General features: G+C 42.3%; 2 non-coding genes across 2 annotated transcripts; both read right to left on the reverse strand.

The window, feature by feature from the left end:
* Window positions 1–804: 804 nt before the first annotated feature.
* Window positions 805–958, reverse strand: LOC133667626 (5.8S ribosomal RNA). Its single transcript, XR_009833287.1, has one exon. It is a non-coding gene; the product is annotated as a 5.8S ribosomal RNA (ribosomal RNA).
* A 1,541-nt stretch (window positions 959–2,499) lies between these two features.
* On the reverse strand, window positions 2,500–4,416 carry LOC133667635 (small subunit ribosomal RNA). The gene has a single exon (XR_009833296.1). It is a non-coding gene; the product is annotated as a small subunit ribosomal RNA (ribosomal RNA).
* Between the last annotated feature and the right edge of the window lie 3,084 nt (window positions 4,417–7,500).

Below are 7,500 nucleotides of genomic sequence, written 5' to 3' on the forward strand. Positions count from 1 at the left end.
GTCTCGAAAAGGAAAAAGAAAAACGAAAGAAAAGCCTCGCCAAAGAGAATCGTACTCGTCCTCATCTTACGTATCCTATTATCTCCGTGGAGTCTTCGATCTCTGGTACGAAAACGTATCGCTTAAGGACTCGCGTGCACGTTGATGTGACGGTCCAGCGGATAGTTCCGACAGAGTATGACACACACGAAGGAACGGAGTGGGTATTCCGATTCCTGGGGCTCTTCTCTCTCTCTCTTTTCTTTAACAATCTCGACGAACGGCAATCATCACGCGCCATCAAGGGATCTCTCTTCCCTCCTCTCTCGATATTAAACTCCCATATTTTATCCTTTCTCACAGTATCGCAGAAATATTAATTTCAGACGACGTTAGGGGCGCGGTATGTAATCGTGATCCAAAGACGGACGAATCGAAGCAGTGGCGGGTACGAAATAACGTTGAAAACGAGCACGAAGCGGTGAAACACGGGCGGTCATCCGTTACGTAAAACGGACGACTCACGACACCGAGAACACTCACGCAGGTCCGTGACATTTTCATTGTTACATACCACACGCTAGCACATGCATTTCGATTCTGTAGTCTCGGTCACGACCGCGACGAACGCCAACGAACGTCCAACAATCGCTCGTACGTCGCGCATCTTCCTCCTTGTAACTTGTCCTTTCCTCGATTTTGACACCCGACTCGGAAACGTTCGATTTTAAAGAACGACGGCGGGGATTACAAAAAAAGAGAAAAAAGGATCAAATGTACGAAGAGTAACGATACGCAACGCAAGCAGTATTTGGGTTACGTGAACGACCCTCAGCCAGGCGTGGTCAGGAATTGTATCCGTGGACCGCAATGTGCGTTCGAAATGTCGATGTTCATGTGTCCTGCAGTTCACACGTTGACGCGCAATTAGCTGCGTTCTTCATCGACCCACGAGCCAAGTGATCCACCGTTCAGGGTAATCGTATTTTTCTTTTTTATTTTTATATTAAGGAAACGACGAGGATACCCCGATACTGAATCCTTTTTTTTTTTAAACCGTCGCTCAACCTGGAGAGAACGACTCTTCTTCGAAGCATGGTCGCAGAGCCCATACGCTTAAAAAAATTCGATATTGAAAACTATAATTCGTTCAGGTATATATTGCATTCTCGATAAAATTCGATGGGATACGAATTTCGGTTGGCCTCGAGCGGTCTTACCTCCCAATTTCCGAAGCGAATATCCGCTAACGGTACGGGTGTCCGACTCACGACACGATGGCCTCTCTGTATAACCGAACATAATTCGATATTCCCCTCTGAACGAACAACGTTTCAACTTTTAAATAAGAAGCGATAAAATCGGGCTCACGTCGACGCGATGCATCTTGGTTTCGCCGTTCTTGGTTTCGTCGGTTTAAAGCTTACAACGACGACGACCATCACACCATCCACCCATGGGTAGGAAGCACGATTCGAGAATGATTATAGCGTATAAGAGAAAAGAGGTCGAACTGGTATCCATCGAAGAGAACGTCGCGAAACAAAGTTCGACGGCGGCTCGTCCATCCTTCGATTTCGTTTTACTATCGACGCGCTACTTGTCCTTACCGCTTTTTCGATTATCATTATCTCGACAGCTTCGTTCGATCCCAAAGTCTTGGTGTGCGGTCCTCGTCCATCTCCCGTTTTATAACGGGAGCTCAGGCAACGAAAATAAAAAAGAAAGGAGGTACAGAAATGTGAATTTGGTACTTTTCTTGCACGTATCTATATACATACACATACGCAACGCACGCATATACGTTCATAAAGACGGCGGGTCTATTTAAAAAAGACCTCACGCAAGCGCCTTATTGTGTTGTCAAGCCATTTGTCATTTTATTTTTGTGTTTTCAATATATTTCAGTAGGGACGTAATGTTATTAAAGCGGCGGGTCATTTAAAAATTCGACCTCACGCAAGCGCTTTTTTCTTTTTATCATTTTGTATATACCATTATGCATATACATACGTGATACGTACACGTACGTGCAAACCGTACCTTTATAAATCTTTATTAAAAATATACATCATCGAGACGGCGGATCGCGTCCGTATATGCATCCGTAAACGCACACACGACGACGACGATCTCACGCAAGCGTCCCTTTGTATCTTTTTGCGTACCATAACGACATTCATCTCGTCGAGACGGCGGGTCCGTTTATTCGATAAATAGACCTTCACGCAAGCGTCTCTTCGAGCTTATTTATCGTTATTCCCTCTCTCTTCGTGTCGAATTTTCGTGTCTGGTAAGAAAAAAAAATTCGAAAATGATCGAAATCAACGGATACAACGGACGGAAGGGATTTCTTTTTCTTTCCCTCCTCACGTAAGCCATCGTTCCGTGATTTCATTATTCGTTCGATGTACAAAGTACATTTTGGTATTTCGTAATGGAATCGAAATTCCATTTTATCCTTCTCCTTGTTTATCTCTCTTTTTGTTTACGCATTCTCTTTTTGTATGTTTCATTCGTTAATGATCCTTCCGCAGGTTCACCTACGGAAACCTTGTTACGACTTTTACTTCCTCTAAATGATCAAGTTTGGTCATCTTCCCGGTAACATCGGCAATGCCGAGACATTGGCCGCGCACCAGTCCGAAGACCTCACTAAATCATTCAATCGGTAGTAGCGACGGGCGGTGTGTACAAAGGGCAGGGACGTAATCAACGCGAGCTTATGACTCGCGCTTACTGGGAATTCCTCGTTCATGGGAATAATTGCAAGCCCCAATCCCTAGCACGAAGGAGGTTCAGCGGGTTACCCGGGCCTTTCGGCCAGGAAAACACGCTGATTCCTTCAGTGTAGCGCGCGTGCGGCCCAGAACATCTAAGGGCATCACAGACCTGTTATTGCTCAATCTCGTGCGGCTAGAAGCCGCCTGTTCCTCTAAGAAGATTTGTTTGTACGTTGGTAGTAAAAACCCACCGACCGAAGCCGAGGGCCTTCGAGATACCATAAGTTACGTCTATTTAGCAGGCTAGAGTCTCGTTCGTTATCGGAATTAACCAGACAAATCGCTCCACCAACTAAGAACGGCCATGCACCACCACCCACCGAATCAAGAAAGAGCTATCAATCTGTCAATCCTTCCGGTGTCCGGGCCTGGTGAGGTTTCCCGTGTTGAGTCAAATTAAGCCGCAGGCTCCACTCCTGGTGGTGCCCTTCCGTCAATTCCTTTAAGTTTCAGCTTTGCAACCATACTTCCCCCGGAACCCAAAAGCTTTGGTTTCCCGGAAGCTGCCCGCCGAGTCATCGGAGGAACTTCGGCGGATCGCTGGCTGGCATCGTTTATGGTTAGAACTAGGGCGGTATCTGATCGCCTTCGAACCTCTAACTTTCGTTCTTGATTAATGAAAACATTTTTGGCAAATGCTTTCGCTTCTGTCCGTCTTGCGACGATCCAAGAATTTCACCTCTAACGTCGCAATACGAATGCCCCCATCTGTCCCTATTAATCATTACCTCAGGGTTCCGAAAACCAACAAAATAGAACCGAGGTCCTATTCCATTATTCCATGCACACAGTATTCAGGCAAAGGTAGCCTGCTTTAAGCACTCTAATTTTTCAAAGTAAACGTATCGGCCCACCTCGACACTCAGTGAAGAGCACCGCGATGGGATATTAGTTGGACCGCCCGCAAGGAGCTAAGCCCACCGATAGGACGTACCACATAATGCCAGTTAAACACCGCGAGCGGTGAACCGACACTGTGACACACAGATTCAACTACGAGCTTTTTAACCGCAACAACTTTAATATACGCTATTGGAGCTGGAATTACCGCGGCTGCTGGCACCAGACTTGCCCTCAATTGGTCCTCGTTAAAGGATTTAAAGTGTACTCATTCCGATTACGGGGCCTCGGATGAGTCCCGTATCGTTATTTTCGTCACTACCTCCCCGTGCCGGGAGTGGGTAATTTGCGCGCCTGCTGCCTTCCTTGGATGTGGTAGCTGTTTCTCAGGCTCCCTCTCCGGAATCGAACCCTGATTCCCCGTTACCCGTTACAACCATGGTAGGCGCAGAACCTACCATCGACAGTTGATAAGGCAGACATTTGAAAGATGCGTCGCCGGTGCTAGATGACCATGCGATCAGCACAAAGTTATTCAAGTCACCAAAACAAACGATGGACGAACGGACGAGCCGTCCGCCACCGATTGGTTTTGATCTAATAAAAGCATTCCTCCCATCTCTGAGAGGAATTCTGTTTGCATGTATTAGCTCTAGAATTACCACAGTTATCCAAGTAAATGTGTCCACGATCTAATGAACCATAACTGATTTAATGAGCCATTCGCGGTTTCACCTTAATTCGGCATGTACTGAGACATGCATGGCTTAATCTTTGAGACAAGCATATGACTACTGGCAGGATCAACCAGGGATCTTAGTTTATTATTAATATATTTTGCCAATTTTGACATATATATATTTTTCGTCGTCTGTGCCCCCTCACCGATCGACTACAATAGGTCTTTATAAATATTCGAGCACGTATCAAGCATGCTAAACATTTGGTAACCTTTTGACAAAAATTTAATTTCATAAAGCGCGTAATATAAATTCACGCTGAGGCATATCCCAATGTAATATCAGCACTTCCACAATATGCCCCGTTCATTCACAATTTCAAGAATCATACTTCACAATATCATATATATAAAAATTATAATATAATATTGTGTTTTATTTAACAACGTGGTGTTACAATAACATCGCACGTCGTTTCTTTTCTCTCACTTTTACAAACTCAAAGCTCATCATACGAAACGTGTCGTATTGCAAGCCACCAAGAACTATTCGACACGCCCGTACGCCTAGGGATTTATATATCCTTAGGTGTTAGAAAGGCCCGATCGCTCGAGGCTAAAAGTTGATGCTCAGTCGTACAAGTACACATGGCAAAAGCCATACATACAGGTCACCAGCGTCCCCCTATAGGTCGCTTTGCCGCTCAAGAGCCATTCGGTCATAGACACCGACTCGCGGCTATGCAGTGTGGAGAAAGATCGGTAAGAACCGGACAGAAACAGTCGAGAAAGTATTTCCCGAGGAGCGGTGTACCGTATCTCGACCGAGATCGTAGAACGGACACGCGCCCGACGCTGCTCCGCCCGGCCGCACCGGACCGTCGCTTCTCTTACAGTAACCGAACGGCCGGCCACCATGTCGGCGCCGACCGGGCTAATGCACGGCCGCTTATGGTGCAAAACCGCTGTAGCGACAGACCGAGCGGAGGTACGCTGGAACTTAGACTTCGATCGATGATCATTATCATTATACAAATTGGTAAAAAAAATTACAAATATATTAACAGGATGGTATAAATGAAAGGTCAATAATAGATTTTTCAAAAAAATTAAATTTTTTTCTCGATAAGAAAAGTTACGAAAAATTAATTTTTAATAAAGGAACAAAAAAAATTAACAATATAAAAAATTGCAAAGGATAAATATAAATTGATTAATGAAAAAAAACATACCAGTTATAACGTTATTTTTCGAGAAATTAAGAAAAAAATGCCCGAGTCATGTCGGTTCGGTGGCCCGACCGTACGCGCAAAGTCCCCGGTCATGTCGGTTCGCCCGTTCTATATATATCGCTCAGAGTAAAAAAAATTATAAGTATATTAACATGACGGTATAAATGAAAGGTCAATATTATATTTTTTCAAAAAATTAAATTTTTTTTTTCTCGATAAGAAAAGTTACGAAAAATCAATTTTTGATGAAAGAACAGAAAAAATTAACAATATAAAAAATTGCGAAGGATAAATATAAATTGATTAATGAAAAAAAAACATACCAGTTATAAGGTTATTTTTCGAGAAATTAAGAGAAAAACACCCGAGTCACGTCGGTTCGACCATAGCTCGATCGTACGCGCAAAGTCCCCGGTCATGTCGGTTCGCCCGTCTTACGCGTATGGCGCAAAGTCCCCGGTCATGTCGGTTCGCCCGTCCTACGCGTATGGCGCAAAGTCCCCGGTCATGTCGGTTCGCCCGTTCTATATATATATCGTTCAGAGTTCCCCGGTAAAAAAAAATTATAATTTATATTAACATGACGGTATAAATGAAAGGTCAATATTATATTTTTCAAAAAAATTAAATTTTTTTTTTCTCGATAAGAAAAGTTACGAAAAAAAATCAATTTTCTGATGAAAGAACAGAAAAAATTAACAATATAAAAAATTGCGAAGGATAAATAGATTGATTAATGAAAAAAACTATACCAGTTATAAGGTCATTTTTCGAGAAATTAAGAAAAACACGAGTCACGTCGGTTCGACCATAGCTCGATCGTACGCACCAAAGTCCCCGGTCATGTCGGTTCGCCCGTCTTACGCGTATGGCGCAAAGTCCCCGGTCATGTCAGTTTCGCCCGTCCTGCGCGTATAGCGCAAAGTCCCCGGTCATGTCGGTTCGCCCGTCCTACGCGTATGGCGCAAAGTCCCCGGTCATGTCGGTTCGCCCGTTCTATATATATATATCGTTCAGAGTTCCCCGGTAAAAAAAAATTATAATTTATATTAACATGACGAGTATAAATGTATATTTTTTCAAAAAAATTAAATTTTTTTTTTCTCGATAAGAAAAGTTACGAAAAATCAATTTCTGATGAAAGAACAGAAAAAATTAACAATATAAAAAATTGCGAAGGATAAATATAAATTGATTAATGAAAAAAAAAACATACCAGTTATAAGGTTATTTTTCGAGAAATTAAGAAAAAAACACCCGAGTCACGTCGGTTCGACCATAGCTCGATCGTACGCGCAAAGTCCCCGGTCATGTCGGTTCGCCCGTCTTACGCGTATGGCGCAAAGTCCCCGGTCATGTCGGTTCGCCCGTTCTATATATATATCGTTCAGAGTTCCCCGGTAAAAAAAAATTATAATTTATATTAACATGACGGTATAAATGAAAGGTCAATATTATATTTTTCAAAAAAATTAAATTTTTTTTTTCTCGATAAGAAAAGTTACGAAAAATCAATTTCTGATGAAAGAACAGAAAAAATTAACAATATAAAAAATTGCGAAGGATAAATATAGATTGATTAATGAAAAAAAAACATACCAGTTATAAGGTCATTTTTCGAGAAATTAAGAAAAAAATACCCGAGTCACGTCGGTTCGACCATAGCTCGATCGTACGCGCAAAGTCCCCGGTCATGTCGGTTCGCCCGTCCTACGCGTATAGCGCAAAGTCCCCGATCATGTCGGTTCGCCCGTTCTATATATATCGCTCAGAGTAAAAAAAATTATAAGTATATTAACATGACGGTATAAATGAAAGGTCAATGATAGATTTTTCAAAAAAATAATTTTTTTTTTTCTCGATAAGAAAAGTTACGAAAAATCAATTTTTGATGAAAGAACAGAAAAAATTAAGAATATAAAAAATTGCGAAGGATAAATATAAATTGATTAATGAAAGAAAAACATACCAGTTATTATGTTATTTC

Source organism: Apis cerana, unplaced genomic scaffold (genome assembly GCF_029169275.1).
Source record: "Apis cerana isolate GH-2021 unplaced genomic scaffold, AcerK_1.0 Chr0_AcerK, whole genome shotgun sequence".
NCBI classification, from domain to species: domain Eukaryota; kingdom Metazoa; phylum Arthropoda; class Insecta; order Hymenoptera; family Apidae; genus Apis; species Apis cerana.